Raw genomic sequence first — 17,095 nt, forward strand, 5'->3', positions numbered from 1 at the left:
CTGGCACTGGCACTGGACACAAGGTTCCCGTGGTTCCCATTGGAAGATTATTTCAGGGAGGGATTGGGAAGCAGGTAACCGATGCAACTGCTCAATAAAATGGTCCACAATTGTTTGTCTCCTTGTTGTAAACTCAAATTGGCGATGGCTGCCCCGATGACACAATACACCACGAAGATTTGGCAGAAAAAGACGATTTGCGTTTTAGGCACACGTTCTCCACACCACACCCACAAGGGTTGTTTTTGTAAATCTTGCTCAGAAGAACTAGGTGAAGGAGGAGTGGTCGACGTAGCTGCGTCTGTGTGAAAGGGCATGATGGTCACTTCTTTTTATAGTCGATGACTTGCGAAGCGTCGATCCAAGAATCAAAACTGGGTGGATATCCTTTCCAACGTACTTTAACTTCTTTGACACGTCGTTTGCCCACTTTACGGGTTCTGCGTTCGAGAATGCTTTCGATGTCGTACACGTCGTCTTCTTTTTTGGTCACACGTTGTAACTCAGGCAAATAAAACGTTCCTTTGAGCACTTCTCCGTTCATGTCTTCCAATTTATAGACGGCAGGATGACGGCCATGCACTCGTCCAGTGACGCGAAACAATTCGGTCGTCCAGTTAGGTAAGTAACCTTTGTCGAAAGTGCGTTTGGTTTTGCCAATGCGCACCCAATCTCCTACGGTCAACTCTCCACTTTTCTTGGGGACAGCCCTCGTCGGGGACGTACCAAACAGGCGCTCAAACACCAACACTTCGTTGTCGGGAGTCACTTCTTGCGGGGCACGTCCGATGCTTCGATGGTAAGATTGGTTGTAAGCTTGCACCAGGTGCGGTAAGATGTCGATGTACTTCAGAGTGTGGTGATGCGTAAAATATTTCCACATGCGTTCTTTCAGAGTGCGTTGGAAACGTTCCACGATGCTGGCTTTGGTTTCGGGATTCTCGGTGGTAAAAAAATGAATGTCACGTTTCTTTAATTCTTTTTGGAAAGCTTGGTTCAGAAATTCGGTGCCTTTGTCCGTTTGCCATCGAAGAGGGTGACGACCGCTTTGTTTCAACACCCGTTGCAGGGCTCGCACTAACTCGCTGCTCGATTTGGAAGTCAAGGGCACGACCCAGGCAAATTTGGAAAAGGCGTCGATGACACAAAACAAATATTTGTAGCCACGATTGTAGCTGGCCAAATGAGAGACATCGGCTAAATCGGCTTGCCATTGATGATCGATGCCTTCCACTCGGGTGCGACTTCTGGCAAACTTGCGTCGAATGGGTTTGTGTAAAGTGTAGGTAGCTTGTTCTTGTAACCATCGTTGCACTTGAGGTAAACGGAGACTTTTCAGTCGCGTTTTGGCAGCACGATACAATTTTTGAACTCCTGCGTAACCTGCAGGATGCGAGGGATCGTAGTAAATGCTGGCTAAGACTTTTTCCATTTTTTTTGTGTTTGTTTGTGTGTTAATAAGGCACCCACTCTTGGAGGATGCTACTCTTTTTCTCTTGGGGTACTTTCTTGGATTGCAACGCTTTGCGTGTGCGACCGGCAATAGGTGTTGAAGAGGAGGATGTCTGAGCGGGGGATATCGGTTCTTGTTTCACTTCTGTCTTCACTTCTGTCTTCACTTTCTTTTTCTCTTGTGATGAAGAAGGGGTGGCCATCATCTTTTTAATCCATCCAATTCTGGAGGTAGGTGGTGTTGTTAACTTGCGTACTTTTTCTGGTGGAGTTTGAAACCCTTCTTTTTCTTCTTCTCCTTTTTCTGTCTAGGTCACGGGTAGTGGTGGTACTGGTATTGGTACTGATACTGGTGATGGTGCTGGACTTTTCATCAAGGTCTTAAAATCTTTCAGAGTGGGTAGAGCTGTTTCGTCTAAAGCTTTCTGGTGAAAGAGTTGCAGTCGTTGCAAGAGTTGACCGTACTTTTGCGATTTTTCTGTTTCGGACAAATCTTGGCGATCCATCAAGGACTGCAATTCGTGTTGTAACTGGGACATCTCGCTCAAATTGGGATTGGGAGGTAAATGCGGGGTGCGTTGTTCTTGCCACCGATGGTATTCCATCCATCGTTTGTAAGGCACTAAAGCCAGTTTTCGTCCTTCCATGGGGTTGTCAGGGGTCGATTCTGAGATCTTGGGACTTCCGAGGCCTTTTTATCTTGCTCCCACCAGTCCTCCCAACATGGTTCCCAAGACTCCTTTCAGTATGGGACCTAACAAGAGGGGTAAAATACCTCCACGTTGGACCAACATCTTCTTTTTTTGACGAATGGGAATTTTCTTTTGAACCATTTGGCGATGAACGTGACGATATTTGCCTAAGCATTGTTTCTGGTGTTTGGACAAAGGGATCGTGCCTTTCAAGACGTTTAAACAACATTCGCACACGGTATCGATGACCTCTTTGGAGGCCGAATGAATGAGTTTTTTTCGTAGGGGTGGAGAAGGTTTGGACAGGACAGATAGCATGTCCCAATGTTTGATTAAACGTGGTGGCAGTCATTTCCTTTTCTTTCCTTGGGGTTTTCTGGAGGGTGACATCTTTGAATCTTCAGGAGCACCAAAAACACTGATACCCTACTTGATCACAGGCCTTTTTTATACTGGAACGCGTCGCCACTGATTGTCTTTACGTCGTATCAACTTCATGACAGGCATGACACGTCGTGCAGGGGTACGCAACGGACTAAATCGAGCCAGGTCTTGCTTGGACAAATCCAGTAAACTTTGTAACATGCCCGATCTTTCTTGGACTTTGATTTTGGGAGAAGGTACTTTGTGAGCAGCAGCCACTGCCACTAAATTGGAGGGTCCTGCCACTGGGGAAGTTCTTTTTGGGGTCATCACCGGAGAAGTTCTTGGTGTAATCAACGTCTCCAAGTACTCTTCAGTTCTTGGTGTCATCAACGGAGAAGTGGATGAACGTGAGGATGCCGGAGACGCAGTCACTGCCGTGGCAGATCGTGGTTTGCGAGTGTAAGGTTGCGTCCTGGCCGAAGTGCCTCTCTTGCGACTAGTTTTCTTCTGTGGGCTTTTCTTTTTCTGGGGACTTTTTCTCTGTTTCTTTTTCTGGGGGCTTCTTTTCTTTTTCCGGGGTGGTGTATGGTAAGAGGAGGGTCCCCCCACTGGAGAAGTTCTTCTTGGGGACCTGGTCTTTTTCTTCTTCTTGGAGCTTCGTTGGACCTTTTTCTTGGGGATAACTTTGGGGGCATTAGGATCCCATCTTAAGAGTGAGCGAATGATGACCCCTCCTAGAGTACCGCTCCCTCCAGGTTTCAAAATGATTTGTTTTTTGGTTTGAGTATCGATGCGGCGATCGGCCAATTGGACCAAAGCGACTTTGTTTCGATCGAAAAAGCGTTTGGTTTGATGAGGAATCTGAATGATCCCTTGGAGTAATTGACGTGCCGTCACCGTGAACCATCGTAAGACTTCTTTGAGACTAGCTTCTAAGACACGAGCTCGTGTTTGTGGATTTTTTTCTCGACTGATGCCATACAAGGCACGAATCAATTTGACGGGAAGATGCGACTGAAGGGACGTCATGTTGACGTTGTGTGAGACAGACGAAAAAGGGTCTGAGGTTTCTATAGATTTTTTTATGTGGAGTGAAATTAAGTCGAGGACGGAGACGTGTACAGGAGAGGTCCTCCGTCTTGGCACCAGTGGTGAAACAAGTGGGTACGAAATCGCAAATCCTCGGGGGTTGTAGGTTTCAAATCAACGAGTAAATAGGCGTGTGGAGTTTGAGTGGCATCGTCGTACGCCTGAGTCAGCCAAGGCGTTCCTAACTGTTTGGCTAAGACTTACACTTGCGATTTATCTCGAGGGCTTTTAAACAAGACCACGTAATGCGCATTGAGACTGATGGTGCGATGGGCTTTACTTTGTTGAAACAAATTTTGGGTGATGTAAACGATTCTGGCATTACGGTGATGCCCTTTGCTCGTGAACCACAGTTTAATTTCTTCTTCGTCTTCTCCTAACATGTCGTCGAAAATGACCAAATGGGTTTGACGGGAGTCAGACACGATGCCGTCGTCTTCTTTAGGAATGCCTTCCACAAACACGATGGAATCGCCTTGACTTTCTCGCAAGAGGCTGTACGCCGATTGCCACTCTTTGTAACACCACACGATTCGCTGAGGTGGCCGATCGATCAAATGATGTTTATGTTCGATCAAACGTTTGACGAATTCGGTTTTGCCTGAACCGCTAGGTCCAGCAATGAGCATGTTAAAGGGATGGCGAAGATACAAAGCCTCCCAACTGGCACGATCTAAGTGTTCGTCGATGACTTTGACAGTAGAGGAAGAGGGAGCAGAGACAGCAGAGGTAGCCATAGTGTGGGAAATGTCACTTGTGACACGAAAACAAACAAGACAAGAGTTTATATACTTTTTTCAGAACACGTTTATTGAATGTTTTTTCAAACATGAATACGAAAGACAAAAATATATAAAAGCCAAAGGCTTAAGTACAAGGATAAAAGGCACATGATAACCATTAACGTGGAATAAACACAAGTGTCTGTACAACAACATGTTTTGGGTAATGTTCTAACCAGTTCTATAGTAGGGGGTAAGGTCGCACAAGTGTCCTCCCGAAAGGGTCTTTCAGGCCTGTCCACGACAGTCCCGTCCTGGGTGACGGGTTCTTCTGGCACCGTCACTGACACGGGTTGAAAAGTAACTTTTTTCCTTGAACAACTCTCGTGCATACTGGGCCACTTCTTGGGTCCAAGCCTCAAAACCCCATTCTTTCCAGGCACGGACATCTGTCCAATGGGGATGTAAGTCACAAGCTACACACACATCGTCATACACGTCTTGGGTAGCTAAAATTTGACGAATTTTTTTTTCCCGTAGAGGTCGAGAAGTATCCAGATGAAAACGCAAGGCTTTGAGCAAAAGGAGTTTTTCGTGTCCATTTAAGGCCATTGAGGTGGTAAGCACTGATCGTAAAGAGTCCACAAAGAATCGGCTGGTAAACGAAATCCCAGAAAACAAGTCAGTAAGACACACACCACTTGTCGACCCAAATTGAATGGATACAGTTCTTGTAATAATCGATGGTAATGATCCACGGTTTGAATATGGTCATTGAGTTCCTTCCACGGAATCTGTTCAATGACATGTGACATGAGTCGTGGCATGGCAGCCTGTTTTTATATTCTCTTTTTTTCGGATGCAATACACGTACTTTCTAGCCAGAGATCTTCGTTCTCCAGTAGGGAATTTAAATGTTACATACTGTAACCGAAACGTCAGAGTTCGTTTAGAAGTTTCGTCTTCCGCTAAGCAGATTCCACGTAACAAATGTTGGTAATCCTTTAACTCGTCTTCCTCAATACGTTGCAGTAAGTGAATGTCGAAGTAACCAAAATTATGAACATGTACATCATTGGCGACCTCAAAGTTTTGAACAATGTCTGACCACTGAAACAATTTCTGACGAATCAGTTTTCTTATACCATTCAGGTACCAGTGGTTAAAGATCTGGTGACGTAACGGATGCAATTGTTCTTTACGTTTGACTTGTAATTTCACCAGCTCTCGGTAAATCCTTTCTCTCAACTCCTCAGGCAAGCCCAAAATGTTCTCTTGTAAAGTATCCATAAGTATATACACTGTTTTTGGAATCGTTGGGTGGTGGCCAATAGCCTCGTTTAACTTTGTGCCTAATGTAATATCCATTCATAATCAGTCTTCTTGTACTTTGGAACAGAGCATAATTTAAAAACGGTTGAATAACTTTGTGTTTGCGTTTCACTTGTATTTTGATCAGTTCTCGGTAAATGCGTTCTCTCAACTCCACAGGCAAACCACGAATGTTCTCTTGTAAAGTATCCATGAATAGGTCATACTAAATCCTCTTTGGTCTGACACAAGAAATGTACTGTTTGCACAGACATGGTTTCAATTCATTGTCGAATCTAAATCGTTTAGTCATAATTTACACGTTACAATTCGTTCATAAGTTTCCTCTTTCACCAAGTTGACATTGCGTACAAGATGTTGGTAATTCGTTAACTCTTCCTCTGGAATTCGATGCAGTACGTTTACAATGTAGTAGATAGAATCGTCCATACCAAACCATTCCTTTTTAAAACCAGGGGGTCGTTGATCAATGTCTGTCCAATGGAACACTTTCAACTCAATCAGTCCTTGTATAGCATTCAGGTACCAGTGGTTCAAACACCGGTGACGTAACGAATGCAATTGTTCTTTACGTTTCACTTGTATTTTGACCAGCTCTCGGTAAATACGTTCTCTCAACTCCACAGGCAAAGCACGAATGTTCTCTTGTAAAGTATCCATGAACAGATTATGGTAAGTTACTTCAATGTCTCGGTCCCACTAAGGGTAAGTAATGACAATTCGGTGACCATCGAGCATGTTCTACGTAGGCCGAATCTTGCGGTTCCCAGTGGTGAAGTGACACACCGCAACTGAAGCACTTGACTTTATCTCCTTCGCCCAAGTAGAAAAATCCGGCTCTGGCTAATTCTTCGGGGGTCGGTCCTCCCAGATACTTAGGCCATTTTCCTTTGAACGATTGAAGACGATTTTCAAAGTCGCAGTATTCCGACAAACGCACAGGGAACGAATATTCGTCTTTCACAGGTTCGTTTCGATGAGGGTTGAGTGACATGGGCAGGAGTTTGCTCAGGGCTGGATGACATCCGTAGGGGGGTAGACGTGAAGGTGAACATTCCCCTTTAAAACGAAACCCAGTAAAATGTCCAAGAGGACGAGAGGCATCACTTTCGCATCCCTCAGGTTTGACACGCACAACATCACTTTCCATGATAGGGGTCGTAAGAACAAAGTTCCCATGATGCTTTACGGCATCGCTCAGGTCACAACGTACAGCATCCTACCCATCGCAAGGCTCACAATCGCATTCCACTTCAGAAGCCTCACACTTGAATTGTGCCTTTCTAAACAACTTGTTTTGTGTTTCTCTGAAAGTATTCATCTTGTTCGCTCGGTCTTGGTAGTCACAATGACCTATCGATCTTGCTTAGGGTTCCTTTTTTATATACAGACCAATACCGACGTGTCCATACGGTAAGGTGAAATGATTGGGAAGTCGCACTCGCTTCTGGTACACGATTTGATAGACTTTTTCCAAGGGCCGACTGACGATGTGGTGAGTGGGTAAACGTACAATCTTGTTCGGTTGGTGAGTGGTCACTTTAAAGTTTCCATCCTCTCCCGATTGCAAGGCTTCTTTCAATACCCCAAAGTTGACTACTCGACTGGTACGATAATTCAGAGTCAGTCCTTTCACTTTGCACGTCGTGTGCACTTCTCCTTGTTTGTCCCGGTATTCTTAGCCGTAATTTTTGGGACCGCCACTGACGAAACTTAGAATCTTGTCGTCGGGATGCTCGTCTGTCCAGGCTCCTAAACGGTCTCCTTCGATGTCAGGGTGCTGTTGACTCGGGTGATGGATGTAAATGCAACTGTCCGTGTCAAAGTACAGGACGCTTTCCCCTAACAGTTCTAAAGCTTCGTACAATTTAAGTAGCATGAGCTGTCACGTAAGCCGCAATGATGACATTTCCAAAAGGGTCGTCTTGTACAAAGTCCAGATCTTCTTCGTAATTGACCAAGATCAAATCCTCACGAACGACGTCCACGTGTTTCATGTATTTGGTTTTGTCGTGAATCATCTGGAAGTAGCGGGAAGGTTCTGTCAAATATTCCGTCTTGGGTAAACACGGTCGTTGTGCCATTTTTCCCCACAAGCAATTTAACATCACTTTGGCAAACGATCGCCTGCCTTCGTTTTTCTCGATGTGGTCTAAAGTAATGCCTTCTTGTTCATAGTATTTGTCTTTGAATTTTATTTGGTCTTCGGGAGTGTGACACCAGGAAGGATAGCCGCTGGCTTCTTGCTTCAGTTTCAAAAAGGCATCCACGTAGTCGGCGAAAATGCCTTTCTGACTGGGGTCACCCTTGTGATATTGTTGTGTCATGGGAAAGTGACAAATTTCGTACACTTCTAACAGTTGGTATCCCATGTCCAGAGCTTTGAACAATTCTACGCTGACCCAGGTTCCCGTCAAGGCACGTTCTTCCTGGGTGTGATGGCAAGGCTGGTCTTGGTTGCACGTTTCGGCACAAGTACGGCACAAGGGAAACATCAGTTTGCCTTGACAATGGTGAGGTAACACGGGATGGTATAGGTTCGTGAGAGGCAAAACTTTACACTTGATCAAACCTTCGTATTGTCGAATGTTTTCAGGTCGATGTGTTCCGTCAGCAATTGCGGGTGCCCTACAGGAAAGCGACAATATTTGCACACGTAGGGATACAGTGAACACACGTCCAAGTATTTGATTTCTTCTCCTTTCTCTTCGTCGGCTTGGTACAGCAAACAGGTGGCATTGGTCCTTCTTCCGTACAAACTATCCCTCGGGTTCAACGGGTCCATGAACTGGTAACTTTCCACGAGGCGTTTAAACTCGGGATCGGTTTTCATACGGTGATCGTACTCGTGTTCCCACATTTCCACCACTTGGTATCCTTCCTGTTCCAACTTTAGACGCCGCTGACATGTGTCCTGGTACAAGTCTTCCATGGTTCGTTGTAAAAACTGATTTTTAGTGCTACGGTCAGGGTAACAGACGGGACATCCGTGAAATAAGGAACCGTTAAACTCGTACACGATCTTGGGGTTTTCTAAGTCCCAGCCATCGACCGAATACGTTCCGATGGTCTTTTCACCCCCTCCGTTGCGGGCATGCTGAATCCACTTGTCTTCCTTGTCGCACAAGTAATGTAACCAACGTAGGGCTTTGACCGAGTATTGACGTTTGACATAGTGGGTCGTTTGAGGACTGATGACAGATGTTTTCAGGCATGAATCGTTGTCGATACACTAAGGAACACGCTTTGGCAATGGTGCAAGCTTCTTTCAAAGGATCGACCCTTCCGTGTTCCATGAACAGTTCTCGAAATTTTCCACAGCAACGCCGTAAAATGTCCACGTCGGAACGACAATACTTTAGCATTTCTTCCTGAAAGTCGAAAGGGTCCGAGGCGTGAGCCTGGTACCAAGCGTAGAAAGCTTCTCGTTGTTCGGTACGCATGTTGTCGGGGTCGTAATAGTGAGCCTCAGGTAAATGGGGTAGAACGGCGTGTTGATTGGCTTCCGTATTGAAAAAGTGTGGAAAGTACCCTTTAGCCATTTCTGTCATTCCAAACGTTTTAGGCATTCGACTCAAAGGCATGGCCAAATAGCTCATCGAATCTTTAAACTGCACTTGTCCCACTTGCATGAAAATGATTTTGGCTCCGTTCAAAGTGACTTTAGGACGTTCGGTGCCATGTTCCGTACAGTACCTCAAAAGAAACTGTCCATCGTATCCGGAGAAATTGTGAGCCATCACCGTGGCATGACGATGACAATCTCCGTAACGTTCGATGTCCTCTTGGCTCCACGTCTTGTCGATGGGGTCTAAAACCCATTGGGCAAAATCGGCTAACGTGTTCTGTCCCCGAAAGATTTTTTCACGCCCTCCAGGAATCTTGCTGCAGTGAGGGCAATGAATGAAGATAGGTTCTTGAATGCACTTTTCGCACGCTCGATGAGCCACGCAGAAATTAGGAATGTGAATGCCGGTCTCTTGCATGCATTCGAAATCGAAAAAGATGAAATTGCCTTTCTTCTTGTAACTGTCCTCTTTCTCTGGTGGGGGTTGGTATTTTTGCACGTAACATTGATGTTCCAAGTCCACGATGTGGTGACAAATGTGACATTTTTTCTTTCCTCGACATACGTGTGCCTTGGCAGTATTGGTACATATACCTTGTCCACAGGTAGGGCACAATCTCAGAAGTTGACAAGCACATTTCTTCTGTGAACCTTGTGTTTTCAAATGTTGTTGGTAACAGGTAGGGCTGACAAACGTGCGCAGACAAGTTGAACAAGGCACTGGTTCTTCGCTGAGACAGGGTGGAGAGGCCAAACATCCTGGGCATTTCATTCCACAATGCTTGTGTTGCTCTCGATTGTTATAACCATAATCACATTTCTCACAATAATAACCGTATCCCAGGAATCCGGTGATGGTGGTAATGGTATCGAAATGGTCATCGTGATAATAAACATGAATGTATTTTCCGTCCTTAAAATCTTGGCCTCGAAACAACAGAGGCCCGCGCATTTCTTGAGGGTGCACTTTCAAGGTGTAGCGTGGAGCTAGGACATCTTGCAATTTTTGCATCTCAGGAATGCCACAGGGTGTGTCTTTGGACAGGCCAGCTTGTTGCAACAGGAGTTCTGCTTCGTTTCGTTGTTTGGCTCGATAGGAACGTTGAATAGTGTTCCAGGTTCTTTTCCATTCTACCGTGTCGTTCGTGTTGGCATAGGTTCGTCCCACCACGATGGCACGGGCTAAACACATCTGGTCATGAGGGTTGTTAATTCGGACGAGACTCTTTTTGGTGCTGCGAAGATCGTCCACCAATAACATCCTTTTGCGTCCAGTCCCTTGAGGAGGAGAGACGTGGGCCATTTTCAGTGTGGCTTTACCATCGGTGATGTCAAACTGGTCATTAGATTGTTGTACGTGTTGAATCTTGTCCATGACTTTGGAAGGGGTTAGTTCTGCGGGTCTGCTAAACTCGATCCAGACAGGGGATTTCAAGCTGTCGTGATCTATGGATAGTGTCAAGCGATCGTCTTCTTTGGGTTGACATTGTCGCTTGAGTGAGGTGAGCAAAGAATCCCACATCTCGGTGATAAACCCTTCTGCTTTCTCCAATGGTACGTCAGCCTTGAAATCTTTAAAATTCACTGTGTAGGTGTAAGCCGTGGTTCTAAATTTTCTAGAGGAGCGCTTTTCCGTCTCTCGAATGGAATAGTATTTTTCAGGGTTGACTAAGGGTGACGAACTTGGTTTAGAGGGTTTTGATTCTGGTTCACTCATGTCCTCTTCAAAATCACTGGCATGAATTTGTGCCAAGATTTCAGCTCTGGTACGAGGCGATAGATCACGTTTCTGCCTCTTACTTTCTTCTTCTTTCTTCTCGAATGAATAGGATCGTTTCATCTTGAGTGAAAAACGTCAAATGACTCAAGTGTAAACACCATAGACTAATTTATAGTCATGGCAGACCAGCGTATATAAAAGGGTGTGTGTCTTGTCCTTTCACAATTCATTTCACTCTCTAACCGAGCACAACGATGGAAGAGACTAACCAAATCGAACGTTTCGTCAGAGCTTTGCGAGGGGTCATTAGAAAATTCTCTTCAGACCAGCCCACGGACTACTCTCCTTCCTTTCGAGATAAAAGTCAAGATACTTGCTATATCTGTCAGAAGAAAGGGCATTGGTCTTCAGAGTGTCCAGACCGTCAAAAAAGAACAAAAACAGGGGCTAAAAAAGACAAAAGTCAAGATACCTGTTATTATTGTAAAGAAAAAGGACATTGGTCTCCAGATTGCCCAAAAAAGAAACAAGAGGAGTCAGAAGAAAAGAGAAATTCTTCAGAAGAAGAGAGGGATTCTTCGGAAGAAGAGAGGGATTTTTCAGAGGAAGAAAGCAGACAGGTGAAGAAAAAGAAACAGGAGAAGAAAAGAAGAAGGGAAGAAAGTGAGGAGGAAGAAGAGGAAAAGAGTGTAACGGTGAAGAAATTCAAAAAACAGAGAGACTAAACAAGGAGAAAGAAGAAGTCAATGAACTTTTTATTAAAGTGTTGTGTTGTGAATTGTGAATTGGATTGTAAAAATGGATAAAAGAATAAATTAATGATATAAGGTAAGTGTCTTTGAGTTTTGATTTTAAAATAAGAACGTACACTCACGCACTCATACAAAGACACGTACTATAGGGGTAAAATGGGCTGTTAACTATTTTTTTTTTTTTGAGTTATTGGCAAATTGAAAGGCTATCTCTTTTCGAGAAATGTGGGTGGCCCTGAAAAGGACCTTTTTATTTTGGTGCAGGGGTGAGTTTAAGCAATCAACTTTAACTGCCTTAAGCCTTTGCCACGGCCAAGGCCTACTTCTGGACTGCGTAATGATGATGATGATGATGATTGGGTTGAAATCACTAAGGGTGGTACGGTAGGCTTAGTCACAGGGTTAACGTGTTTAGCTCGGGAAGGTCGTATTCTCTTCGGTCGTAATAAAGAAGTCTGATACATTTGTTTCAGACTTCTTAACTCCGCTAAAATGTCCAACAGTACCGTGACCGTTTGATTTTCACCCTCTTGTTTCTTTGCTGCTACTTCTTCTTGCTGTTGTTGCTGTTGTTTTTTTCTTACCTCTTCTTCTTGCTGCTGTAGGAGAAAAGCTTGTTCCGCTTCCTTTTGTCGTTGTATAAATTTCTCCAATTCTTCTTTCTGTCTCTGTCTAAAATTCTCCACTTGCGGTAATGAAGAAGGTAACGAAGGTTCTGGAACAAATTCTTGCGAGGTAAGAAAATCCACAAAATCCCAATTCACCTCTTCTGAAAGTAAGTCCGGGTTCCCTTGGGCGGTCTCCCCTGCTGGTGCACCCCAATGGATCGTTTTCTGAGTTTCCGTCATATTGAATCACTGTCGCATAGATTGACTGCACACAAGCGCTAACGAATCTATATAGACCACGTGACGTCACAGACTGCTCTCTTCGGATTGGATGCGGACTGACTGAATTTTGTAACGCGTGTTCGGATTGGTGAATGAACTCAATCCGTTTCAATCCTTCCTCTACCTATAAATAAGCGCAGTTCACTGCATTGATTCACCTGTTCTCGTCGCTTCAAGATGTGGACCGATGTGCAATCTTCTACGCTTGTGTCTTCAATGATGTTCCGGACGGACATACCCATGTATGTCCGATCCAAGTGGACCGTTGTCCACAGGACAAACACCAGTCTGTGGATACGTAGGATCTACGTAGAAAGACAAGGGTGCCTCAAAAGAGTCCTGATTTACGGGCCAACAGTGAGACGCAGCCTAAGGACAAGAAGAAGACCAATGCGGTGCCCTTTATCTTAATGGATACATTAACATAAACCCAAAGGCCCTTTTCAGGGCCAGCCATATTTCTCGAAAAGAGAATGACTTTTCAATTGCCTACCCCTTTTTTAAATTTAAAAAAAAAATCCCATATTCAATTCCCCTTGTCCCTAAACAAGCCCAAACTCTATTCCCCATGTTAAATTCCCCTTGTACGTAAAGTGACCCACGATTTATTCCCATGTTAATTCCCCTTGTACGTAATCTGACCCACGATTTTTCGCCATGTTAAATTTCCATTGTACGTAATCTGACCCAGGGGTCTCTGTAATGCTAATTTCCATTGTACGTAATGTATCCCTACTTACTACTTATATTACAGAATTTTTTTTACCTTAAATGACATAAACAAATGTCTGTATGGACCGAAAAATCACACTGGGTTTGATGGTTCATAAAACTTCATATTTACCCGAGCAAGGCTCTAAAATTGTTTTCTTTACATCGTTTAATAAAAGCAACCTTTAAAATTAGACTTATAAAAGTTAAAATACCATTTCATCTGCCGCAAGAAAGAGTATCTGAAAAGGGCAATGATTTATTATTTAATTTATGATATGGGTATTGATTCAATATTGAATTTATGAAATGGGTAATAATTTAATATTGAATTTATTAAAGAAGCTGAAAAGGTTCCAGCTTTGTCGAGACATGGCGGGCTAAAACTTTAAATTATTCAACAAGTTTCATCAATAGAATTTTGAATCATTACCCATTTAAGGTTCTATGTATTACATAGTTGTTATTTTAATAGAATTGTTTTAGAGACAAAGAAGAAATAATTTCACTTAATTTGGTTCAGAGGCTGCGCCTTACAATTCTTGCCATTAAAGCAATAGTCACAGATGCTAAATAATTTAATTATGCTCAGTTCTAAAACCACTAACATTTTACAGTTATATATTTCAAATTATAATTCAAAGCGCAGCAGTCCTTCCAAAATCAAAACAATATTTGACAAAGACGACATCATTGCTCAGCAATGGATCTCTGACTGCAATTTATGTATGTTGACATGGTTCACTCAGGTTAGGTTCCATACACTATATACATCGATGTTAATGAGAACCGTTATAATATTTCTGCATAATGTATTTCTCAGTTCCACTAATAAAGACACACTATGGCAGAAACAGCATCATTACAGTTGTTGAATATTCATGTGAATAAGTGTTTATTTGATAGCAGAAACTGTGCTAAGTCTAGACTAAAGGTATTGCACAGAAATCGGGTCATAGTTTCATGTATTCATGACCAAACATATGCATTATCTGATTTCCAACAATGCTGTGGTTGGAGAACATTCAGAGGTAAATGTGATTGCTCCTATTTAAATCTCATCTATAACATTTAAACCACGCATGTCATAGGGTGGTGTGCCTGGTACAGGCATATATACTACCCCCTGCCCTCATTCCACTGATTGATACCCTTAATTTTTTTTGTACCGTACCCCCGTGAGGTACATTGGCCATATTCAGACAGAAATAACCCCTTTTCCTCAATGCGCTATTTGGCAAACGATTCGATGCATAGCCGCCAAAATGATCATAGTAATAGCTAACAATCATTTCCACAAGGAGGGGTAAGGAAGATTCCAACGGCTGCATTCAATTAGCAAGGAGAATACTGCGTAAAACTTGTATAGATTTACTTGGGCCAACGATATTTACATAAAGTTATATGGAAGCATGATAACCTATCAAGACTATTAAACTGCATACAACATTGGTAAGGTATACCAACCGTGTGATAGTAGGTCTAACAGAATGTAAGAGTCTATGACGTCAAAACAGTTCATTGTGATGAATTTAATCTGAAATCGCATGATATTGTTACATCCAATGGTAAAAGAACCTGTCTCAAAAGTCATCATTGTAAAAGTTATGAAAAAACCATAATGCACCGAGAAAGAATCGATTTAAGAGTTCAGATTGATTGTGAAACGATTTGTAATATACAACAATTGTCTTGCAATCGGTAAAACATGAGATTAGAGAACGTATGCATTGAAGATAATTAAAACGAAACCAGATATAAGAGTATTCATGGGAAAATAACTTTGGCTTTTTGACCAGGAATAAACTGTACTAATTATGTTTCATTTTAAAGGGTGAGATGATTTATCGCATTGATCAAGTTTTCGTTGTCGTGCAGATGTTGAACTGAACAATATAAAAGTATCGGTAAGCTTGAAGTGAAATATATCAGTTTTAGTTTATGGCATCATTCATGTAGAAAATGACACATCTGGGACGTTGTGTTGAAATGGGGGAGAGAAAGTATAGGGAAGTTTGAGCGTTACATGCAGGTAACATCAATGAGTCATTGAAAGGAGTGGCTAGAACATGGCGTATTATGTAATAATCTATCTCTCTCCCTCCCTTTCTCTCTCTCGCTCTCTCTCTCTCTCTCTCTCTCTCTCTGAGCTCACGTGTGTGTGCGTGTGTGTGTGGGTGTGTGTGTGTCCGGCAAATCATGTAGATTTATACCATGTCGGTACAGGGCTCATTAGAGCCTACTATGAACTGTTTTAATATAACCACCACAGTACATATGCATTCTCTTATATTATCCAATCTTTTGACGCCTAACGACCCGATGCGCTCAGCAAATATAAATGGTAAAGGAATCTAAGTAGAACTTCTGAAGCAAACCATGACAATCAAAGACTTGCAGTCCTCCTTGACTAACTATGGTATACCACACTTGACTAACCATAGTACACCCCAAACTAATCGTATTAAGTGACTTGTTTCAAGAAAGTCAATACACTCTCTGCATACAATCGTACAATCAAGAATTGAACAGACCTCGTGTTTTGTATTTGAAATCAATATCAGCAGATCTTGTAAACCAAATAAATTTACTCTAATTTATCATCCATACTTAAAGTTTTAATTGGTTCAAGTCAAACGCTATAACTAGGTCGATTTCCAAACATTTTGCCCCATCCTGTGGAAGTAATCTTGCGATTTTGTATATGGAGCTGATCATGCACAAGCGTAACACAATAAATATATTGCACCACGAGAGGACAACAGCCGGTGTACATAGAAATGGCGCCAAGTGCTAAATATTTAAATTTGACTCACTTCTAAATAAATAATATACTTAATATTTGCATATACTACATCCTTGTAATTATTCAGATTTCTTCATCTCAAAATGAAACCAGGGCGACGAGCGAAATTTCTGATAGTTTTGTCACAGGCAACAAAAAACATGTCCCACAATGGGCGCAACAAGTTGCTGACAAGCGCGCAAAATTCATCCCTTATTTACTTCAGTATCTACTGCAACCAGAGAGAGAGAGAGAGATTAATGTTACTCACCTATATGTGCACCTTTCCACGCAATGCCGACAGTTTAAATGTTTATTGACACTCACTTATCTGTCCTCCCATCCGCAATAAATGGAAATTTTAAGTGGTTATTCTAGGAACCCTATCGAAAGTCACGAGTTAAATATCCGCTATCTTTTGTTGCTACAATTTATAGCCCGGATAATTTTAGTTTTGGCTGATATTCCTCGTGATAATCGTGATATAGCTTCATCGAAATCATTGGATACGATATTGGGAATAATGAGAGTTTTTATTGTACCAAAGTGTTATCACTGCAAAGAAACCTCAAGTAGCCAGTTGCTAGCCTATATTTCAAAACTTACTTGCTAAATTTGGAAGATTCCAAGCCCCAGTAAGAGGATCAATAAACTGTAGTTTATAAACGTTTAGTCCACCTGGAAACTCTCTTTTAACTTTTTCAGAAAGATGCAAAGATAATTTTTTCAAAAGGACGGGTGACCTGATTTGTGTAATTTAAATATAATATGATAGCTAATATAACTTATACTATATGTGAAAATCAATTAACGCTTAAAATAAACCTTTTCCATAAACACACACGCGTGCATGCACACTTGTGATATTTGAGTGCAAGCGTGCGAGTGCATTGTTTGGTAGTTGAGGTATGAAGCGTCTATATGATTTGTATTTTGTTTTAATATTTGCCACTCCACTCCTTCCCTTCATCACTTCCGAAAATTATTTTTATTCATACCTGCTGCTGGTAACTGCT

The 17,095-nt window shown here is 42.6% G+C and overlaps 1 protein-coding gene across 2 annotated transcripts in view; it reads right to left on the bottom strand.

The window, feature by feature from the left end:
- The window catches only part of LOC149771355 (uncharacterized), a 43,706-nt gene extending 27,222 nt beyond the window's left edge, over nucleotides 1–16,484 (bottom strand). For both annotated transcript variants that reach the window (XM_089948565.1, XM_089948564.1), the window contains exon 1: nucleotides 16,351–16,484. The gene's annotated coding sequence lies outside the window, so the exon portion shown is untranslated. The remainder of the gene's footprint in view (nucleotides 1–16,350) is intronic.
- Nucleotides 16,485–17,095: the final 611 nt, after the last annotated feature.

This window comes from Sinohyriopsis cumingii, unplaced genomic scaffold (assembly GCF_028554795.1).
Source record: "Sinohyriopsis cumingii isolate HCF-2022 unplaced genomic scaffold, ASM2855479v2 utg001938l, whole genome shotgun sequence".
NCBI classification, from domain to species: Eukaryota; Metazoa; Mollusca; class Bivalvia; order Unionida; family Unionidae; genus Sinohyriopsis; species Sinohyriopsis cumingii.